The sequence below is a fragment of the Silene latifolia genome, chromosome Y (assembly GCF_048544455.1).
Source record: "Silene latifolia isolate original U9 population chromosome Y, ASM4854445v1, whole genome shotgun sequence".
NCBI lineage: Eukaryota > Viridiplantae > Streptophyta > Magnoliopsida > Caryophyllales > Caryophyllaceae > Silene > Silene latifolia.
In genome coordinates, this window is record NC_133538.1 from 273,636,413 (window position 1) to 273,661,141 (window position 24,729).

Here is a 24,729-nt window from a genome sequence, read left to right on the forward strand (position 1 = left end):
ACCCCAACGGGGACGAAAAATATCGGGGGGGGGGGGGGGGGGGATGGGTAATGGTTTAAGGGAAACCCGAAAAAAGTTGAAAAATTTTAACTAAAGCTTTGAAATTTCTAACCACACTCACCCCCGCTAGCTCCATAATTCCACTAGTTATGCGACCCGACCCATTTTGAACCAAATTCTTGAAAACCTGAATTGTCCTAACCCGAACCTGACCCGGTTGGCTCGTATGCCAGGTCTATCTCCGTCCCAATCGTTTTTTTACATTTTTCTTACAGTTGAGCAAAATATTACTAACAGAAATTAAAAGGATAAATAAATGATGGGACGTGAGGAATGTCAAACTTTATTTTTCTAAGCTAACTTATCGCACTATGTTTCACTATTACAAATCAAGGCAACTACAACGCCCCTTTAACAACGTTTATGCACGAAAATCACAATATACGTTGTAGAATGTATGTCGCGATTTTTACTAAACTTAATTATAACGGGTATGGTTATATAACCGTTGTTATAAGTTTTAACAATGAGTCAAATTTGCACAACCCGTTGTTAATAATTTGGCGCAAAATTGGCGCAAAGTTAGTGAAAAGTAATCACAACGGGTATTTTTAAACCCGTTGTTAAAACTTATTTGACAACGGTTGTTGATTTACAACCGTTGTTAAAACTTATTTAACAACGGTTGTTGTTTAACAACCGTTGTCAATACTTTCCATACTATAAACCACACAAACACAGATCAGCTACAGCCACAAAACACATACATAACCTAACACAAACACAAACACAGACAAACACAAACACAAACACAGCAAACACACTTTCTCATCGTCTCTTTCTCTCTTTCTCATCGTCGCTTTATCATCTCGCCGTCCTTTGTTGGTTTCATCATCTCTTACTTTCTCTAATTATCGGTAAATCTCGCCGTCCTTTGTTGGTTTCATCGTCTTTCATCGTCATTGTTTTCTTTTTTTAATTATTTCATTTGCATGTATATATGATGGGTTTTTATCGATCATTATTATGTTATTATTCGCTTAATTAGCTCGTAAAACAAATTAAATAAAATAAAACAAAGAAGAAGCAAGATGATAGAGAGGAATGCATGATAAACTTAATTAATAATTCATTTATATATATATATATATATATATATATATATATATATATATATATATATATATATATATATATATATATATATATATATATATATATATATATATACAAATTAAAAAAGAATTACATTTCTAAAAATGCAATTCTTATATTTTCATAGAGAGTCTTATTCTCTTCTATGATATCCCTCCTCTCCTCCTTAGCTATTTGGAGGTTTCGTTTCGTGATTGCTATATCGTAATATAGCTGCAACAACTGCTGCTCTCTCAAGCCATTTCTTTTGGCGTCCTTGAGTGCGGCTTGAGCATCCACAAGATAGCTCCTAAAACTGTCCTCGATGTGGAGCAACCGGCGGATGAAACTGTTGTTGTTCTCGGTCATAGTAAGAGTTTTAAGGATGTAATCGTTCATTTTGTTGATGAACTTTGGAGTTGTTTGAAAGATTAATTAGGGTTTGGAGATTGTTTTAGCAGTTAGGGTTTGAAGATAGTGAGATAATGGAATGGTGGTTGAGATAATGTATGTATTTATACTAAGTAATGTGTCCTTTGAGTTGTTTTTTAATTAATATAATATATGCATGTTTAGGAAGTTGTGTCATAATCATCATATCTCCTTGCTTCAAATCTTATGTAAACCCTTCTCATTTCATATATTGTCCATTCATATGCACAGTACAGGGATGGCAGTAATAATGCATGCATCGGAATTATAACGGGCCCGTAATTATGCATGCATCTAGTAATATTTAATTTAATTTTTTTTTATTTTGAAAAACAAACAACAACGGTTATGTAGAAACAACCCGTTGTCTTTAGTTATAACAACGGTTCTTTGTAAAGTAACCGTTGTTATAACTTTCCCACCAAAATTGAGTCACACTTTCCACAACGGGTTTTGATACTTAAAACCGTTGTTAATAGTTTTAACAACGGGTTGCTTAAGAAAACCAACCGTTGTTAAAACCTTTTACAACGGACGCTTTAACAACGTCCGCTATTTTATATAACAACGGTTTTTAGCCGTTGTTATAACCTGTATCTGTAGTAGTGTTTGATTGGGATATGCAGGATCTTTTTCATGTATCTCTGCTGACCTCAACTGTTGAAATTACGGTCGCCGCATCTAACACCCTGTGGCTCCAAACTAATGTTAGGTAATTGGGTATGTCTTTCTCAACTCCGGGGGGTAGTTCTTTCATTGCGAAATCAAGGTTATTTAAATTCAGATACCTCTCTACGCTTTAGAGCTAGGTTATGTAATTTTGATTTACCTTTCATTAGAAATTATGATATTATGATATTGATGGTGATTTTGCTGTATCTCGCTGTATTTGCGCTTTGATTTAATATGTTGTGTTTGATTGCGATATACAGGATCTTTTTCATGTATCTCTGCTTGCCTCATCTGTTGAAATTAAAGGCGCCACATCTAGCACCCTGCGGGTCAAAACTATTGTCAGGAAATTGGGTATCTATTTCTCATTTTTTTTTTTGGGGGGGGGGGGGGGGAGGGTAGTTATTTCGTTGCAAAATATTGGTTATTTAAATTCAGATTAAGGTTTATCTAGGTTATTAAAGTTCAAATTCAGGTTTATTTGGCGTTCTTAATGCAGGGCAGATTTAGGGTGAAGACTGGCTGGGTGTAAAATCTAGGTTTGTGTTGCAGGCTTGTTAACTTAGATCGATAGGGTAGTCCGTCAACTTAGATTCCATTGGGTTAATTACTACTTACTTGGTCGACACAATTGATTGATTGTATAATAGCTATTGCTTGTCTTAAGGACTCGGCCGTTGTTTATACCATAGTGTTCTTCCATTGGCTTACCTAACCCTGGACATCGCTAAGTAATCGTTTCTTGGACTCTTCACTCTCACAAGTCGTTTATCAACTAATAAGTTAGTTTGTTATTTTATACGCCGCTTGTAAATTTCAATTTGGGGGCTTTAGCATCTGTGCTTTCACCACACTCGCTTTCTCACATACGAATTTATTGCCTATACTAATGTTCAACTCCTTGGTGCTTTTTCGTGTAACTTGATAAACACGGTTAGATTAGACGGGTGGGACGATGCATATTCTCTGTTAGAGCTTGGAATTTATGATTAATCTGTATTCGGTGGTTGGGATTGTGTTAATCTCAAGACGTTTGTATCTAGCGTCGGCTAATTCATTACTTTCATGTTCTAGATCTTGAAATGTCCTATGGCACTATGGAAACGTCCTTTGGGTTGGGAACATGTTAACGTAGCTATTTTGGCAGGCTCAAATGGCCCACAAGTGGATTGCTAACAGATAGATTGCAGTTGTCTTCAGCTCCGTTCTTGTTAGACTTGCATTGTTTATTTTAAAAATGACGTGTTATTTAAAGACTCACTGGTCTGAAATCTTTTTTTTACTGTTAGTTTTGACACCTCTCGCAGCTCGCTCTGGATGCCGCTAATTAGGTAGATCTCCGAACGTGATGCCAAGGTAATAACTTTTGAATTTTAAGTTACACTGATAGCCGCATGTACCATTAATCATTACTTATGATCTAATCATTTGAACTGGTGCTTTGTCAACAGTGTCTCTCCATCCCGGATATCTCCTTTAAGGTTCGGTGTGGTCATGTACTATTGTGTGCTTACCTGCTATTTAACATCTGGCAGTGGGTGGATGTGTACTAGCTTGCAAGATTATTGTGCTTCACTTTGGTATGTCTGACATAACTCACTGTACACCTATCAAGTGCCCTACCACTGTTATCTATCACTGGTTACCGCTCGTCTGCCAGGCGTCCACTATACGTTAACAACAGTTGTTTCTAATGTTTATTTTCTCAATAATTGCTCTACGCGTCACTTTACTCAATAGAAAGAAAACAAAACCCTAAAATCTTCTTATCATTGTTCTAAACTCAACGCTGGGGGTGCTTTCTGAAAGTTTTGTGATTTAACCAAATTGATATTTATATTTCCTTAGGCGTGTGCATGGCGTGCTGGAAACTTAGATGAGCGTTGTATACTGGTACATGTTGATATTTTTTTCTCACTTATTTCTCTCACCCATTTGTCTTTTTTGCACCCTGTCACTTAGCGGTAGTTAGTTATATGTTAATTTCATATTGTTTGTTTCCACCATGAGCTGACTGGTTACTTTAGTGTTCTGGATATTTATTTGCCGAATAAAGCTACGGGAATGTCCCCTTGGGCTAGGGGCGTGTCAGCTTTGCTGCACAGGACGGCCACGGACAACCAAACGTTATATTACTACCAGGTCGATTACAGTTATCTTCCTACACATTATTGTTTGTGTTGCATTGTTTTTTTTTTTGTGTGTGTGTGTCAGGTTATTTAAGGGCACTTTGTTCTAATATCTTTCTTTGGTTTTTCTCTCAGTTGAAAAAATGGGAAACCACTCAAACAAATAGACTCATTAATTTGCCAGACATCTGTGGTGATTCATAAGTTTAATGACTACTGCTATTGATGCTGATGATGGTAGCTTACGATTTTTGGTGGCTCAGTCTACTGCTGAAGTCTTGTTTGTAAGTAACCCTTTCTCAATAGCTTCTTAATTTTTTGTGGGTGGTTATTTATATCTGGCCTTTACCAGTTGACCTAACTATATGTTAGCTTGGGGTTTATCTATAGGTTATCTGTCTTTAGGTGATTGTTCTTTAAGATTAAGTTGTGTGTTCCTGAAATGGGCTTGTTTCTTGTCCGTGGAGACTAACTACAAGCAAGCTGTTATGGTGATGCTTAATTTCAATCCCATGCATCGGCATGCTAATGTTTTCTAACGTGTTTTAAACCGCCGGCTGTCCATATATGGGGTTGTTTGCTGACCCACAAATTTATTGTTTTACGCATTGATATGTGTGACCATCCTTTGTCCCTGAAGACCTTTTTTAATATTGTGACTTTATGTCTACAGATTGTGTGGAGGCATAATGTAGTGCGGCTTAATTTCTGACGTAGCACGTGCTGGGCTGGTAGTAGAGACCACACATGCGACAAGCGGTTTTTTTTTTTTTTCGTTTGAAGGTGCTTACAGACTTGGGAAATTGGAGTATGCTTTTGTAGCATTACTTGTTCTAATGCAGTTCCATTTTGAAATGCAAGCCTTTAAAAAACAATAGTTGCTGTTACCGGCCCCATTACACTGAAATTGGGTTTGGCCCGTCTGTTCATGCACATCGTATATTAACTAAACTACTGCGTCCATCATGACGTAGCCTCATGATGGTTGCGTGTTCAGCTGGGAACCAAATTATCTGAATACTATACTTATACATGGACCTACTGCTTGATGACTTACTCTGGGATACAGGAAATAGAGGGGGGCAGCAAAAAAAAGGAGGGGTGTTCGCGCGCAGAGGGAGGCGTTTGGCGTAAAGTCCAAGCTGACCGTTGGGGAGACCCCTGTTGTCACGTCTATGGAGCTTCGCTTGATAAACGACTTCAACGTCCGCCGTGCAGAGGTATTGTCCTTCACTGGCTATAATCTGTAGGCATTTTGGCTGCTTTCATTGCTATTGACGTGACTCATTTATATTGGCTCTATAGCGTGTGTTTATACACCTTAGGATTCCTGGGATTTCTGATGTTATCATGTCTTATGTCGACTTCCCTCCTCCCACCATCATCAGTCCACACTTAAAATGAATTCTAATACGTTGTGGGAATATGTCTTACCTCTAACCATGCTATATTCGTGCTGAAAACACAAGATAATACATTCTGGGCATATTCCTCCTGTGATGCTTTTGTGTAGTGATTTCTAACAATTCCTTAAGTGTTTGTTCTCTTTTCTTTAATCCGTGTGTATCTAGGGTCCTGCCTTGACTACTGCTACTCTGGTGTTTTTTGTTGTTGTTGCGGCCCGTTTGCCAAATACTCGATTGCTTCCATTCCAAGAACACATGTAAATAAAAAAAAGCACAGAAATCTGGAGATAATCCTGAACATTGTAAGCTGACGACTTGCTATGATCCTGCTGGACACATGTGGATACGTGGAGTTAGGCAGGTCACCTACGTTGCTTACTGCTACTGCACCCACGGCTCATGGTGCATAACTCTTCTACATACAAGGCAACGCATTAACGATAGTAATGCCGTCTTATATATAAGCGATTTAGCATGGGCTAATAGTTCCGAGGTGTCCAATGAATTAACATACTATAGAGTAGTCATAACGTAAGCTAGACCAACCCTTAAAACCAGCCCGTGCTGTTAATGTACAATATCCAATTACATTTATTATGAACGCGAAATTCTAATATGTCCGTTCCTTTTTTCGATGAAATACTATCTCAGTTATTTTCTCTCTCTCTCTCTCTCTCTCTCTCTCTCTCTCTCTCTCTCTCTATATATATATATATATATATATATATATATATATATATATATATATATATATATATATATATATAGAATCGGGATCTGTACGAACTAAATTATGGTGCGAAGCGTATGCGAACCAACGAAAACAAATTGACTACGGCATTTTCAGCCAAAATCACACGCGCATATCTACTTTCCCCATTCTCTCTCCTCTCCTTATCACACAACCACCAGCCAACCATCATTCTTTGCCGCTTGCAATTCGTCTGTCGCCGGCGACCCACTCCGACGGCGACGGCGATCACGACCACCAATTACTCCGGCGACTTTTCTTATATAAAGCTTATCTCACCTCTCCCTCCAACCCAACCCCTAATTTCTGTCATTTTTATCCAACAACCACTACTATCAGTCTACCACCAGTGGCAGTAACCGACGACCTTGACGCGGGCCTGACGTCGTATGCGACCGTCATATTGTGCCAGAAACCGCCGCCCTTTGTTAGCCATATTGACATCGCAGGAAAGCGCCGTACTTCATCGTCCTATCATTTGCCGACGACGACTTTAAACGATGAGTTGCAGCCACTTTTCGATTTTAAACTACTCTACAATGTCGTCAGTGCGGTTGATTTTTTATAATTTCACTTTAGTTGTTATAAATCTACAATTTGACAATTGAAATGTGGTGTTTATAAACATTTTGTGCTGTTAGTGCGGTGTTGCGTTGCCGGAAATATGGTGCCGTCGCCAGGTTCTTGTGTGTAGTCAGGGGCAGTGGTGGTGTATGGGTGCGCCGTGGCGAAGGGAAAGAGGATTAGTTGAGATTGACATACAAATTGTGTAGTCGTGGTGAGGGGAAGACTTGCGGTGGTCATAGATGACGCTTCTATTTGTGGTCGTGGTGGTGGTATGGTGTTGGGCAGGTTGCAGTTGTGTGGTGGTGGTAAGCTTGCGGTGGGGAAGGTGGTAGAAGCAAACCTGATTTAGCTTGTGTATGTCAGCGAAGGGTGGTAGGTGGTGCTCTGTGGATACATTTAATATCAATCCAGATATGTTAGTATATTGCTGTAGATACCCAAATTAGCTTGTGTATGTCGGGGTACTAGTATGTGTATCTGGGGGTACTAGTATGTGTATCCGGCTAGTTTGCTAGCTGCACTTCATGCATCAGGCGCATCAAGACACCTTAGTTGGATATCACTTCAGCAGATCCCGACTCCACCACTCGTCATGTGTATCTAAAGATGACCTTTTCTATAGCGCTATTAGCTGTTCATAATTGCATTAATTCAATGTTATATTAATGATATGTAGCGAAAACAATTGAAAATATGGGATGATTCAACTATATTATCCATGATCAAGCTCCATGGACATTTTACATATTAGTTTTAAAATCCTGGAAATTAGTTGATATATATAAACTTATTTGAGGATATGGTGGTGGAAATTTTAAGACACCAGGGATAGAATACAAACTCACTTTCATTGTAAATGGAAAATGAATTATACGAGCTTGAAGTATTTTAAAGACCATCTTTTTCACAATATCCTTAATCCTTGAAGCAAAGTGATAATGTTGTACAAGCTAAACCTCATTACATTAGTCATCAACTGAAATACTACCGCTTACTCATTTCAACAAAATCAATAGACAAAAATAAGAGATACATTATACTCTAAAATAATGTTGCTGATCTTAATACTACTGTTGGGAGTAGGTGTATTTTACTATGGTGCAGCAATCTCGGCCAAAGAACTGAAAGTACTCTGCGATTAGCATAATCAACGAGGCACAACATAATTTGAATTCCACATGGAGCATATCTAAGAAGTATCTTGTGGTAAGTCAGTCCATCCACTTCTCGAGTCTTGGCCACATGCACACCACATCTAGCAGCAATCCCCTCTGCAATGACTTGACCGGATACGCCAACTGAGATTTGGATTAATAGAAAGTCAGTAAAGTGTTGTATTAACTATTAAGCCAGTCTGTCAAGCCCATAGCACTTGCAACTTTCACAGAACCAATAATGGTGGAATCATGATTCACATAAGCTTTCTTTCCCTTTCATAATCATTTTTAAACTTGAGTACTTGGTTGATACATGACCAAGAAATCAACTTCAAATCATTGTCAACAGTCTAGAAAGATTTTCTCCTCAGGACAGGAAAAGAATGATAACCATCATCCATTCAGAGAGAGATTAGTAGGATATGAGTAACAAATCAATCTTATCATTTACAGACATTGTAATGATTAATTAAGATAATACTGTACATGACAATGACTTAATAACTAGCATAACAACATCGACGATGTTATCAACATTCCCCCGTGGACCTCTCAGAGAACATCCAAAACAACGCTTCAAAGGCTCAAGAGCAAGGGTGGAGATGTATGCAGCCTTTTAACAGCACTAGCAATGTCGTTAAGAAGATTAAGCAAGTATTCGTACATGAAACGGCTCAAAAGTTATCGCGTGTCTTCAAAATAAACCTTCTAAACTCTAACTAATTTATGGCTACATAGTTATGAGGGTTACTTTTATTTTAACTCTGAATGTTGCTTTCAGTCTTATACGCTATTATTCAAAAGATCGACATACCACGGTAAATTTTAAGGCAGTCCAAAGGCAGAAACCAGTCTTTGCCAATGCAGCAAGGGAGTCATAGTCTTGAACTCATGTGAATAAGATGTAATCAATATAGTTATCATAATCACAATAAAAAAAAGCATTAGGTGGGAGTTAAGTTTAGGCATTAAATGATAATGAAAAAGAAAGGAATTCGTTACGAAGTGCCGTCACATCATGCAGGCAACATGTGGATAGGGGTCATTCAGGATGTTGATATTACATAGTACGACATAATCAACACTGGATTGTAGTAGATTTAACTGTTTTAATACATCTTTTTCCCTCCATAATTACGAATAGATTGATGGATAAACATGGCAAAAGATATGCAATAGAGAAATCACTTAGCAAGTTGCAAACCAACACAGTTAAGAGGCTGTGGCCACTCGATTTACAGTTACCAGAGCCAAAGCCACATATGCAATAGTATAGTTACTATAGTATGATGTTACAAAGTATCAACCACCTCACTTTTTCACCGATTGTTAAGCATATTATCACAGCGGCGTTTGAATTAGAGTTGTTCCCCTCTTTCTGGCTAAATAACTGATTATGGAAAATTCATTTTTCGGAAATTTTAAATTTACATAGGCTCATCGCTAACTACCCCTGAAAGTCTGTGGGCCAAATAGTTATGTTAGTCAGCTTTTGATTCCCCGTAAATTGAATGTAAGAGGTCCATCTACCAAGTCAGTGAGACTAAAATCACAAGAACTAAAACTGTAAATTTTGATTCCTGCATTTTTCGCATTTATTTGTAGGCCAAAAAACAATTGTTGGATTATTTTTTACTGGTAATGTACTTGCCAAATAAGCTTCTTCAGTGAGACTGAAATCACTAGTATTCGGTAACTTTTTACTGTTAAAGTTTTCAGCTTTCAAGTTTCGACATCTTATACTAAAACCCAAATCACAGATAATAACCAGCAGCTATACAGTCAAGGTTATACAGTAAATAACAATAATTATGTAGATGTTGGACATACCACACCGCCACACTGGTAACTTAGACAAGGCTCTGATATCAGATATATGGGATTCAATGGCCCGAAAATCCCAGAGTGTATCAAGGGACTAACTTCCTCGAGCTCAAAATTGCTAGTAGCGCTTAGATATTCTTGGCGTGTCTGCTTTCGATCATGAAAGAGCCTCAGGATGATTGCTGCAGTCTCTTCAATGGCTTTGCTAGTCACCTCTGCAGGCAAATTAATAAAATGTATGACGATGTTGAAATGTCAGTTTTTAAAATTTTCGATTACATATACAACAAATACATATGTTACTACCACATACACATCGTATTACTGCCAGATACATATGATATTACTACTAGATGCACAAATCGATTTGTGTATCTAGTAGTAATACCACGTCTATCCGGGATGCTATTTTGTATATCCACGTTCTAAAGATCAACTACGACTACTCACCAGCACCACCTACCGCTAGCAAAACCACCACCATCATCCCTAAACTCATGAACTTTAGATAATGATACTATACTGCTAGTTGAGGAAAGTCAGGCAGAGGAAAATCTTGTGACCATCATAAATACTAAGGGAAAAAAAGTAGTTAGTAAATATGACATCGTCAGAGTTCAATGCTTCTTTCTTTCAATCTTTTGACACACCAACATTAATGCAATGCTCACGAATCTGTGAACCTATACTGCAGGCTGTCACTACTGTGCAAAATCCATTCAGGTATGTAGCTAAGTATTAGATTTATGGTAGGATTATCTAACTAAAAGCACATGTAAATATATAATGACAACTAAAAGCACTTGAGTCACTAAAAGAGCATAGAAGGAGAAAATACCTATTGAAACTTATATGCTTTAACATTCAAGCATCCTACATCTATAGGAGAATAATAAAGTCAAATTGTATTATCTTTGTCACTTGTGGTGACCGTGAAAAGTCACATAGTTAGAAAGTTTTCGGTACTTGGATTGGAGACTTGGAGGGCTATAAAACATGCTCCTATCTATCCTTCATCGCCCCATAATATAACCCAAAATATAATGATAATGTTTTAGCTAAAGTCGAGGCCGCCATTATTAGAAAAATGTTAAGACAATGTACATCATATAGAAAATACTCCGTACCATAAATCTAATAGTTAGCCTTTAGATTGATAGATACACTCCTTTACCTTACTAGATACACTCCTTTAGATTGTTAGATACACTCATTTAGATTGCTAGATACACATCTTTAGATTACTAGATACACATCTCAGGCAAGCTAGATACACTCGTTTACCTTGCCAGATACACATCTCCGGCAAGCTAGATACACTCCTTTATCTTGCTAAATACACATCTCTAGATTGCTAGATACCCCCTGCTACCTAAGCCCCTTGCATTTTCATTCAACCATGGCCAAAATGTCAATTTAATAGTCAACTTCCTCCGTAATTTCCATTATATATTAACCCGATTCACCATTTCAGCCACCAAAATGTGCGCTCCAAATAATGGTAAATCAGCTACAAACATAATATCATAATGCTTGCCAAACACAAATAACTTGGTTGCTAGCCATAGGAGCGACAAAAGAATGGTAAATCAAAAGCACCAATCTTGACAAAAATTACAATTTATTACCTCAGAATAAGTTCTACATCAGAAAAAAGAATTATATGATTCCGCATTTCCGGCGCACAACATTCATCAAGCAAACCCACAGCAAAAGAAAAAACCAGAAACTCATCCATAATGGTATGTCAATGGGTTGAGCAAACCAACTTGAGTTTTTAAAAGAACTTCATTGATTGAATCTTTGCAAAATCACAAACAAACACAACCAATTACAAAAACTAGTGAAACCAGATTTTAATTACAACGACAAAGATTTCAGGGGACAAACTAGTCATGCAATCAGGCGAATTAGAAAAGATTATAAATTTTAATTAACAGTTTCAACTTTTCATTGTCTAGGAGGGCTGAATGCCCTACTAGCCCCCTGGTTCTACTACGATTACAAATCATTGGCATCGAAAGAGAGCCCATTACAAGGACTATTTGAACCAACAATTTTATTTAGAGCGACAAAAAATTTAGGGGACGTACTAGTATGCAATTATCAACACCATAAAGAAACAACAAAAAGATAGTAATAACTAAAAGTTTCAATTTTTTCATTGTTTCGAAGGGTGGGTGCCTCTGCTAGCTCGAGTTCATGGTGATTACTCCCTTCGTCCCAATCACGTGTTTACTTTTTTTTATTCTCTTTGAAGCGTATTTTCAAATGTAAACAAATGATTGTGACGGAGTGAGTATAAATCATCAACACCATAGCGAAACAACCCATTACAAATATTTTAGACGGCGAACTAGCTATGCAATAAGGTGAACTAGAAAAAAAATCGTAATTTTTAACTAAAAGTTTCAATTTTTTCATTATCTGACAGGACGAGCGCCACTACTATCCCGTAGTTCCGCTTCTGCTGATTACAAATTATCAACACGAAAACAAAACAACCCATTAACCAAAACAAGGTTCCCAAATGGAGTGATTATAAGTACGATTAAGAACCCGAATGAACCAACCATTGTTTAAAACTAGGTTAAAAGGAACTGTACATGAGATGGGCAAATTCTATTTTGATATGAAAAAAGGTGTAAAACCTAACTCTCAAAGTAAGATCACATGTAGTCTGTCCAGAATTATAAGTGGACAGTACAAAAGACGACTTATGGAACTAGGAATCGAAATTTTGATAACCACTAAATCAAATACGAACCCAGGATGATAAAATTACCATGTGAAACTTTGAAGTAATGATAGGTTTTCAAGCCAATTATATCAGGCTGCTCTCATCACTACAACAAGTTTCTAGCAGCTAATCAAATAATTTATTTAAGTAATCACACGACAACTCAAAACCTCGAAACAAAATATTTAAGGAAATCTGTAAATGTTTCCACCATGGCGTCAAATCTCCTGTAAACTTCAGCAATAAATCAACAGCCCCAAGCAGATACATTTTTTTCATAGTTACGCGCAAACATTTAAAATTAAAAGTAGACAAGCAGAATAAAACAGAGGAAGTCATTCAAATAGGTTGAATAGAAATGACCAAATTCCATAAGAACAAAGGAAAGAAAAGCATTTCCAAGGAAAAAAAACATTTGATTTTGTAAAATTTGTAATTAGCCAAGTTTAGATCACAAAAGGTTTGAGACGAGACAACTTTTAAACTTGAACACAATAGGTACCACTATGCCGCGAGCACTCAAAGACTCCGCCACCAGCAATCAAGAGAGAGGTTTAACAAGCAAGATTGTAAATCTCCTTCGATTTGTGAGAAACCAAGACGACTTTTTACGAATAATCTTAGTAGTCCTAGTACAAATACTGAACAACATGACTGCTATGAATCAGTAGTCAAATGGAGTGATTATAATAATAATAATAATAATAATAATAATAATAATAATAATAATAATAATAAAAAACCTTGTTGAGAATCCAAATAGAGTGAAGTTTGAACAAATATAATTATTAATCTTTTGCATTGAGACTTGTCTAATTCCCAAACTATGTGTCAAACAATAAATGCCTAGGTTAGCAGCAAGAGTAAGCATGCATGCCATGCAATTGTCTGACTAAGATTAATTATGTGAAATAATTCGACAAGTAGAAGTTGTGAAGGAAGGTCAATTTTGACAACACAATGATCACTCCAGAACTTGTGAAGAACTACACTAGACAACGCCTCTTCAAATTAGGGCTTTATCAAGGCTGTTTAACCAGCTCTTAGGAAAAAATCAAAATCAAGATCCAACAGTGGGATAATCAGCATCTCTCTTACGCAGGGAGCTCTCATAAACCCCTTGTTTCGAAGAGGGTTGCACTAGCACTTGGGTCTTTGCACTACCAACAAGGGCACTCTCATATTTAATTATTCATAATATCACTAATTAATGCTAGATACACCTCTTTAAGTTACTAGATACATTCCTTTAAATTGCTAGACACACCTCTTTTAGTTACTAGATATATCCCTTTAAGTTGCTAGATACACCTCTTTGTTACTAGATATATACCTCTAGGCTTTAGCTAGCTAGATACACTATTTTAAGTTACTAAATACATACCTTTAAGGTGCTAGATACACTCCTTTCAGTTACTAGATACATACCGTTCAAGTTGCTAGAGAAACTTCTTTAACTTATTAGATACATAGCATTAGCTAGCTAGTTACATTTTTTTATGTTACTAGATACACACTCAATGGCTAGCAAATATCAAACCGAATAGATAGAAACCCAATAACATCGTTGCCGGAGTGAAAATAGAATGTGAGAACAATCCCCATGGGTAGTATGAAAATGAAGCATAGAGCTGTAAAAGCAAATTCTTACAAACGAAGAAAGTATAAACCCAATAACATCGTTGCCGGCGTCAATTTCGACGACCCAATAATTAACCACCCACAAACAACACATCATTGGACTCAAATTTGACAGAGGAAGACATTTCACGAGTCAAAATGTTCCGACTAGTCCATTTTTACAATATTTTTTTCGAATTTCCAACTCTTTTTTAGTAGACCCATAATTAAAATCACAATTTTTTAGGAGTTAAAAATAACCAACTTACCGGAGAGGGGAGATTGCGTGAATGATAGAACGAAGAGACATTAAAAACAAGAATGCAGAAGATGAAAAGCAAGACCGTCGGCGTAAAATTTGCGTCTGAGTGATCGGCGTCGGAGTCCCGTCAAGTAGGTCGATCGCCGTAGGAGGGTGATGGTCTGGCAAGGTGGAGGGAGCTAGGGTAGTTGGTGGTGGAAGGGGATGAAACAAAATGGGAGAGACTAATGTCAGTAGGGTTGCTTTGTGTAAGTTAGAAAGCTTGTAATGTCGGGGGTGATAGTCGCGTCTTTTATTGATCTAGGGTAGTTCGTACGTTAAGGTAGTTCGTACGGGATCCCGTCCATATATATATATATATATATATATATATATATATATATATATATATATATATATATAGAGGAAGGATCAACTAAGGTCCATAGATATAATAAGTCCATAAGTCCTATTGTGAGCCATTGGATGGAGGGAGATGGATGACCAAGATCAACCTCCAAAAGTGTGTTTATGTACTAATATCACTCATTCTCTCCTCATTCACTAATCCTTCTAATTAATCACTAATTCACTATAACTTCTTTTCCTCTCATCCACTTCTCTCATATATCACACAACTCATCTTCTCTCTAAAACCCAAAAAAAAAAAACCCAAAAAATCCAAATAAATAAAAAACCCAAAACCCAAATAAATAAATAAAACCCAAAAAATCCAATTAAATCAAAAAACCCAAAAAATCCAATTAAATCAAAAAACCCAAATAAATCATTCATTCTTCTCTTCCTCATTCACCACCACCCACCACTATCCCACCCGACACCAACTCACCGCCCACCACCGCCGCCACCACACCGCCGCCACCGCACGGCCCCCAACCTTTTTTTTTTTTTTTTTTTTTTTTTTTGTCTTTTTTTTTTTTTTTTTTTTCGTTTGGTCTTTATTTTCATGTTTTGAGTTGTTTTTTCAATTCATTTTTTGTTGTTGTCTTTTATTTTCTTTTATTTTGTTACTTCTCCTTTTTTATTCATTTTCTCAAATCTCTTCTTGTTATACTTTTTTTTTAAGATTTCGGGTTTTAAATCTTGTTATTTGGTTTATTTTAGATTTCGGGTTTGGTTGGTTTGTTGGTTTTTTGGTTTTATTATTGTTATTTGGTTTTTTATTTTTGTTATTATGAGTTTTTTTGGTTTTGTTATTATTTTTTTTTTCATATTTTTTTATATTTATTGTTTGATTTTTTTACTATTTACGACTAAAGTTATACATTTTATGACCAAAGTTATACAAAAAAAGACTAAAGTTATACAAAAATTGGACTAAAGTTATACAAAAAATTGGACTAAAGTTATACAAAAATGAACAGAGTTATACAAAAATGAACCAAAGTTATACAAAAATGAACCAAAGTTATACAAGAATGGACCAGAGTTATACAAAAATGCACCAAAGTTATACAAAAATTGGACTAAAGTCATACAACAATGGACTAAAGTTATACAAAAAATTGGACTAAAGTTATACAAAAATGAACCAAAGTTATACAAAAATGAACCAAAGTTATACAAAAATGGACGAGTTATACAAAAATGCACGAGTTATACAAAAAATTGGACTAAAGTTATACAAAAAATGAACCAAAGTTATACAAAAATGAACCAAAGTTATACAAAAATGCACCAGAGTTATACAAAAATGCACCAGAGTTATACAAAAGTTAGTCCATTTTTGTATAACTTTGGTGCATTTTTGTATAACTACAGTGCATTTTTGTATAACTCAGTGCATTTTTGTATAACTCTAGTCCATTTTTGTATAACTTTAGTCCAATTTTTTTTATAACTTTAGTCCATTTTTTGTATAACTTTGGTGCATTTTTGTATAACTCTGGTCTATTTTTGTATAACTTTGGTTCATTTTTGTATAACTTTGGTTCATTTTTGTATAACTTTAGTCCAATTTTTGTATAACTTTAGTCCAATTTTTTTTATAACTTTAGTCCATTTTTTGTATAACTTTGGTGCATTTTTGTATAACTCTGGTCTATTTTTGTATAACTTGATCCAAAATTGTATAACTTTAGTCCAAATTTGTGTAATTTTAGTCCAAAATTGTATAACTTTATTCCATAAGAGTATAAAATGAGTCATAAAATGTATAACTTTAGTCATAAAATGTATAACTTTAGTCGTAAATAGTAAAAAAACCAAACAATAAAAAAAATAAAATCAAAACATACGTATAACTCTAGTCATACAATGTATAACTCTAAGTGAGTTTGTATAACTCTAGTCATACAATGTATAACTCTAGTCACAGTTTGTATAACTCTAGTCATACAATGTATAACTCTAGTCACAGTTTGTATAACTCTAGTCATACAATGTATAACTCTAGTCATAGTTTGTATAACTCTAGTGATTCAACGTATAACTCTAGTCACACTGTATAACTCTAGTCACAGTTTGTATAACTCTAGTCAATTTTTTGTATAACTTTAGTCCAATTTTTGTATAACTTTAGTCTTTTTTTGTATAACTTTGGTCATAAAATGTATAACTTTAGTCATAAAATGTATAACTTTAGTCATAAAATGTATAACTTTAGTCGTAAATAGTAAAAAAATCAAACAATAAATATGAAAAATATGAAAAAAAAAAATAATAACAAAAACCAAAAAAACTCATAATAACAAAAACAAAAAACCAAATAAGAATAATAAAACCAAAAAACCAACAACCCAACCAAACCCGAAACCTGAAATAAACCAAATAACAATAAAAAAAACCAAATTTAAATATCGTGTGTATAACTCTAATGCACGCAGTGTATAACTTTAATAGACAAGATGTATAACTTTAGTCCAAAAAACCAAATAACAATAACAACCAAATAAAAAAATAAAAAATAAAAACAAAAACAAAACAAAAAACAAAGAACAAAAACAAAAATAAAACAAAAAACAAAGAACAAAAAAAACAAAAACACAGTACAAAAACAAAAAAAACAAAGAACAAAACCAAAAAAAATGGAACCAAAAACAATAAAAACAATAAAAACAAAAACAATGAGGACGAAAAAAAAGTGACGATTCCACCCAGATCTGAGACAAAGACCAAATGTGAACATTAAAAAATGTAAGCAAAGAATTCCACCCACGACAAATGTGAACATTAAAACATGTGAACATTAAAAAATGTAACCAAAGAATTCCACCCACGACAAAGACCAATTTAAAATAAAAAAGAAAATATAAACGACGACGGAAAACAAAACAAACAAAACAAAACAAAACCACAAAGACGCGAAGGCGCGACGAGGAAACAGCAGCGGCCGCGGCCGTGTTTCGGGTAGATCCGAGACAAAGAGGGAGAATAGAGGTGGTGGTGGTTTCGTGTTTGGTGTTGTCGTGGTTTGGTGGCTGTCGGGTTTGGTGGCGGTGGAGGGAGTGGAGGTCGGCGTGGATGGGCTTGTCGGTGTGTCGGCTGGTGGTGGCAGTGATAGGGTGGTGGTGGTGTCGGATGGTGGTGGGGTGGTGGTGGGTCGGGTGTGGTGGAGTGATTTTTGTGGTTTTTTTTTTGTTTTATTTTAGTTTGGTTTTTTTTTTATCAACTTGGTTTTTTTTTTTTGTTTAGAGAGGGTGGGAGAAAATGAGAGAGAAAGAGTGAATGTGAGAAATGAGAGAGGATGAGTGAATGAGGAAGTGAGTTGGGAGATTAGAATGGTGGAAGAGTTGTACACAATTAGGTAGAGTTATACACAATTAGGGAAGAAGATTAGGGAGGGAGATTTGTAGCCCTCCATTGAGATGTAATCTCATCCCTCCATCCCTTCCATCCAAAGGCCCTTATAAGGACTTAGGGACTCAATGGATGTAAGGACCTTAGAAGAACCACTCTCTCTCTCTCTCTCTCTATATATATATATATATATATATATATATATATATATATATATAGAGAGAGAGAGAGAGAGAGAGAGAGAGAGAGAGAGAGGAGTTCTAATGAGTCCTCCTTCCCAATTGAGTCCATAAGTCCTTCTAATGGCCATTGGATGGACTCATTGGATGGTTGAGATGAATTTGATTAAGGGCTATTAAAAAGAAAAGGAAAAAAATGTGGATGGTTGGACTGAGATGGGTGGTTGAGATTGAAAATTACCACTAATCAAATTTCTATACACTAATTAATTTTTCTTTCTCTCTCTAGCCCCTAATTAATCAGTTTTGAGTTTCAGATTTCAGAAGTGTAAATGTAATGTTGTATGAGTTTTACAAGTGTAAATGTGATGTTCTACGAGTGTAAATGTAACATTTTAAGAGTGTAAATTTGATTTTTTGTGACGGAAATTTTGAATTTACATAATTTTAACATTTTACAAGTGTAAATGTGATGTTTTAAATGTAACATTTTAAGAGTGTAAATTTGATTTTTTGTGACGGAAATTTTGAATTTATATAATTTTAACATTTTACAAGTGTAAATGTGATGTTTTACGAGTGTAAATGTAACATTTTAAGAGTGTAAATTTGATTTTTTTGTGACGGAAATTTTGAATTTATATAATTTTAACATTTTACAAGTGTAAATGTGATGTTTTACGAGTGTATATGTAACATTTTAAGAGTGTAAATTTGATTTTTTGTGATGGAAATTTTGAATTTACATAATTTTAACATTTTACAAGTGTAAATGTGATGTTTTACGAGTGTAAATGTAACATTTTAAGAGTGTAAATTTGATTTTTTGTGACGGAAATTTTGAATTTATATAATTTTAACATTTTACAAGTGTAAATTTGATGTTTTACGAGTAAAACTTTAGTCTTTTACGAGTGTAACTTTAGTCCTTTATAAGTGTAACTTTGTCCTTTACGAGTAAAACTTTAGTCCGACTACCAAAAAAACACCACCACCGTCATCCTCCGCCACCAACTCATATCCACACAAAATATGAGTGCAAATCTATATAATTTTAACGAGTGTAAATGTACAGATATACAAGTGTAAATGTAAGGAAATATGAGTGTAAGTGTACAAAATATGAGTGTAAATGTAAAGAAATACGAGTGTAACTGTAAGAAGTACAAGTGTAAATCTGAAAAATGCGTGTAAATGTAAAGAAATATGAGTGTAAATGTAACAAAATATGAGTGTAAATGTAAAAAAGTACGATTGTAAATGTAAAAAAATATGAGTAAAATAAATATATTTATTAGATCTACGAATAAGATCAACAATTTATTATACTTCATAAGAGTGTAAATGTAAAGAAATGCGAATGTAAATGTGAGGAAATACAAGTGTAAATTTAAAGAAAAACGAGTGTAACTTTAAAATAACACAAAAAAAAATAAATAGATCTGAAATCACCCGAGTGTAACTTTATAGATCTAAAAAAGAAAAACAAAAAAAGACGAGATACGCAAGTAAAAATTAACCACTCACAATAACAATGAAAATAATAATTAAAAAAATTACGTAACAACAACAACATCAAGACTAAGCTATTTTCGAAAAAAAAATATCTGAAATAGAAAAGATAAAAAAAAAAAAAAAAAAAAAAGTAAAAACACAGTATTTAAAAAACCCAATAAAGATAAAAGAAAAAGACCAAAGATTTCTTAGTTTTCGTACACTACACATACACCTCAAGTTTTATTTTTCCAAAAAGCAAACACCATACATCAGCATACATGACATAAGGTGTTGCTAAATTCAGATCGACATCTTTCTGATCGTACACTACACATTTTTCGTACAATACACATACATCTTTCTGATCGACAACAACACCATTAATATTTCTAAATTCAGATCTGGTGTTGTTGTGGGTGGTGGTTGAAGGAGGCGGTGGTGGTGGTGGTGCGTGGTGGGTCAGATCTGGCGTGGTGGACGTCGGAGGTGCGTGAGGATGGCGCGATGGTGGACGGAGGTGTTGAGATGAGAGTTTTTTTGGGTTTTTGAATGTTTTTGATTTAATTGGTTTTAATTGGTGGGGAGTGGTGCTGGTTTTGCGTGGAGGGTGGGAGGCAGATGTGGGAGTCGGGGTGAGTGAAGAAGGTTTTTGTGGGGGATGTGTGGTGGGCGTGGGGTGAGTGTCAGTGTGGGTGGTGGCGGGCGGGGTGAGGGTGGTGGGGCGGGCGGGGTGAGGATGAGATGAGGGTAGTGAGTCGGTGGTGGTGCGGTTGGTGGGCATGGGTAGGTGGCGGTGGAGGTGGTCGTGGGGTCGGGTAGGTGAGGAAGAGGAAGAGGGGGAATTTTTTTTTTGAATTATTTGGTTTTTGAATTATGTTGGATTTTTGAGAGGAATTGAGTTTTGTTGGTTTTTAGAGAGATGAGGGGGAGGATAATTGTGAGATGAGAGAGAAGTGAGTGGAAAAAGAAGGGTTTTATAGTGAAATTAGGGCTTGATTAGGGATAGTAGTGAGGGAAAGTGATTAATTAGGATTGATCCCCTAATTTTAGCACTAATCCTCCCTTTTTCCCTTTCAATCTCAGCCCTCCATCCTATCTTTTTAAGGGTCCTAAAGAGGACTTATGGACTCAAGGATTTTTGGTGGACTCACTTGATCCTTCTTCTATATATATATACTAGGTTTAATGCCCGTGCAATGCACGGGCCTATATGTAATTTTCTATAGATTAGAGTGTACTTGTATATAATTGACTCCTCAATATATTAACACAAACTATTTTTCTATGAATCAAATTTCTACTATTAATCAAAGAAAGCTAAAATCATAAATATGCAAGTATAATTAACACAAACTATTTTTGTACGAATCAAGTTTCTATAATCTTAAAACACACCAAATTAGTCCTTTTGACTTAGGTTTAAGGGAAAGAACACTCACAACACAACTATAATATTATACTTAAATATTTAAGCTTTACCTCAATCGAGTAATACAAACTATTTTTGTATAATTAATTGACTTTATTTTACTACTTCTTTTATCCCAGATCATAGTTTACACTTGTTTTGTTTTCTCCACACAAAATAAAGCAAATGTAAACTATTCATTGGGATATAGAGAATACTATATTTCATAATTAATAACATTGTATTTTTCATTTTGGTACTCTCCACACAATATAAGATAATCGGCTGAAAATTAGGATACAATAGATTCATAACACACACATCCCTTAACAATAAAAAAAAACTTGCTAAGTAGATCATATATTGACAGTCTCGTAATTAGATGGGTGGACCTTTTATATTTTATTTGGGATGTAAAGATGAGGGAGTATAAATAGAGGTTAAATTGTAAGATTGTGAAAGTACTTTTTTTAACTACGGAGTATTTCAATACAAATCTAACAATGACATATAAACTATTTCAGCCATGTTAAAACAACGTTTTTAATTCATATCTATATATATTTTAATTGCTAAATTTTAAATTAGATAGTTTTAAAAATTTAGAGTTTGTAATATCGCTCGAAAGTATTTTGCAAAAGCTGACTTTAATCACTATTTGGCGCACAATTGCATCAACAACTTTGTTACCAAGCAAGAGTTGTTTACGAAGTCTCGACTTGAATAGAGCCAAATACTTCCTGCAAAATAAAAAATAAAGTTATCAATAACACACTAATAAATGAGAAAAAGAACATACATCATGTACTTGTAGGTTAATATCCGTATACTACCCTTTAATTGCAGGACTATAACGTAAATTTAGACATGCAATTTATAGTCATAAAACGATAAACACAATGAAATGATTAATGTATAGAAATAACCTCGGGTCCTTTAAATTGCGGCGTAAAGAACAGAAATCAAAGCAGATTTCCTCCTAATCGTTACACCCAAGACTTTGTCCGAGATATGCCCTTGTGCTAGAACAGTGTTCTCCGATTGCCTTGCAATATAGGGAGAACTGATGTGAGTTTTGTCGAAATGAGAGATCTCAGGTTTTTCAGAGGAGAATGCTCTTCAAAACCCTAGTTTTTACGCAAATGAAATTGTCTAGGTCAAAAGGAGAGGGAGTCTCTCCTTTTGTTTGGTTCGGCCGGACCGAGTGCATGCATGGGGAAGTGGGCTTCCACTTCCTCTTAATTTTAGCTCGAGGTCCAGTTCGCCAAATGCTAAAATGTATATGACGGGTTTATATATTATAAACTGTTATCGGTTATCGGAAATTAAGGCATCGGCTAATAATACGGGTTATTTGAATTATTAATTCGTGTCCGACAAAGCGTATTGTATAATTATATTCAATATACATTTAATTAAATATAAATCGTTTATATTTAATTTTACGAATTAATCAAGTTAATTCGCCATAGCCCATGATATTTAATCCGTATTAAATACAATATCTCAACATCACACATTTGACTAATTACTAGTCAAATAACTCGGACTAACTGGTTAGTCAATTTTGGCATCTACATGACAGTATTTTCATACCGTCACATCTCTCGAACGTATCCTATAGGTGTGACTTTTAGGGACCAGTTGATCACCGCCATCTGTATGACAATAACGTCAAACTTATCTAGCAAGCCAACCGTTATTGATAAACGTGGATCAAGTGATAATAATACCAAAATATGCCCTTTGATCCTTTTAGAGGTTTATAAGTCCTTGCACTAACTGTTAAGGACACCAACCCCAACAAGCTCCCACTTGTCCGTACAAGTGCATGTGCAATGACGTTATCCGCACTAAACTGGAGGACACAAGCTCCAACAAACTCCCACTTGTCCGTACAAGTGTATGTGCGATAACCGATTCTCATATTCATTTAAAAATTTCTCCCACTCAATGTAAAACAATTTGCAGATCCGGATCCGCAAAGGTCGTATTTTACAATCGATCTGTATCTAGAGTGGTTTCCCGACTAGAGAGTAACTTAACCGATAAAACGAATCCGTATCCGAGCATGGCCATGCATTTCGATTCTGACTCCTCGAGTGGCCCCGAGAAATATCGAGTACGATAAAGGCTGAATATTTCCTTCAACTCGACTCCTTCCGATCTAAGCACGGCATGAAATGACCCAGAAAAAATCTACTTGGCCCCTGATTACGGATGACCGTGAGAAAGAAACCAAAGTCACCCAAAATCTGCCGTAGTCTCAAGAGACAGTCGATAGTCAAGAGATTCGACTCTAAGGATCACCATGGAAGTCCTATCCACGACCGGGCAACGAATGTTATAAAACATTTAGGACTCCACGTCGATGTCACAATGGTGTCCTACGAAATATCCGTATAAATCGCCTCTGTGATTGGTCGGTCAACCGGTTGACTTATGGCTCGTTGAACCCACCATCAACCAACGTCACAAAATAATTGCCAGAGTTATCGGCTCATGTGGGCAATTAAGGACTAACAAGATATGATGTTTGTTCGATTCACTTTGTGGTGTTCAAAATCGTCGTACAATTCCACATGAAAAACAAAATATATATATATAAAATATCAAAACGATGATGTCGTATAGAGTACAAAGGAGAATGAATCTGATCCATAAAAAAGTACTACAACTTAGGAACACGTTTGATTCCCATGGAATTAACGTGCCCTTCATGCTTATCTTGTCGTAATGCTTTAGTGAGAGGATCTGCTATGTTGTCATCTGTAGCAATCTTTTCTATCACTCCTGTCTTTTGCTCCACGTAATCCCGGATTAGATGAGCTTTCCGTTGTACATGTCTAGACTTGTTGCTAGACTTTGGCTCCTTAGCTTGGAAGATGGCACCACTATTGTCGCAATAGATGGTGATCGGGTCATTCGAACTAGGCACTACGATAGCCCATGTAAGAATTGACGCATCCATATCGCTTCCTTTGTAGCTTCAGACGCGGCATAGTACTCGGACTCGGTCGTAGAATCTGCGTTATGTGATTTGTTTGAACTCTTCGGTGATCTGCGGCGCCATTAAGAGTAAAAACGAATCGACCGAGATTTCGAGTCATCACGATCCGTTTGGAAGCTAGCATCTGCGTAACTGGTTGCGCATAGCTTTTGAGAGCCTCCATAAGTCAATGCCCAATCTTTAGTCCTCTGGAGGTACTTAAG

General features: G+C 35.6%; 2 long non-coding RNA genes across 6 annotated transcripts; one reads left to right on the top strand and one right to left on the bottom strand.

Annotated features, from left to right (window-relative positions):
• The first annotated feature begins 2,203 nt into the window (after positions 1-2,203).
• On the top strand, positions 2,204-7,775 carry LOC141633879 (uncharacterized). Of its 5 annotated transcripts, none has more exons than XR_012538633.1 (6): positions 2,204-2,335; positions 2,499-2,592; positions 2,738-4,380; positions 4,503-4,651; positions 5,041-5,587; positions 7,166-7,775. It is a non-coding gene; the product is annotated as an uncharacterized LOC141633879 (long non-coding RNA). The 5 variants fall into 5 exon arrangements; XR_012538630.1 differs by lacking the exon at positions 7,166-7,775 and adding an exon at positions 5,939-6,413; XR_012538631.1 differs by lacking the exon at positions 7,166-7,775 and having other exon boundaries at positions 5,041-5,150; positions 5,437-6,413.
• Positions 7,776-7,970: 195 nt separating this feature from the next.
• Positions 7,971-15,005, bottom strand: LOC141633881 (uncharacterized). The gene is made up of 4 exons (XR_012538634.1): positions 14,702-15,005; positions 11,701-11,873; positions 9,063-10,287; positions 7,971-8,389 (listed from the first exon to the last, which is right to left on the bottom strand). It is a non-coding gene; the product is annotated as an uncharacterized LOC141633881 (long non-coding RNA).
• Positions 15,006-24,729: the final 9,724 nt, after the last annotated feature.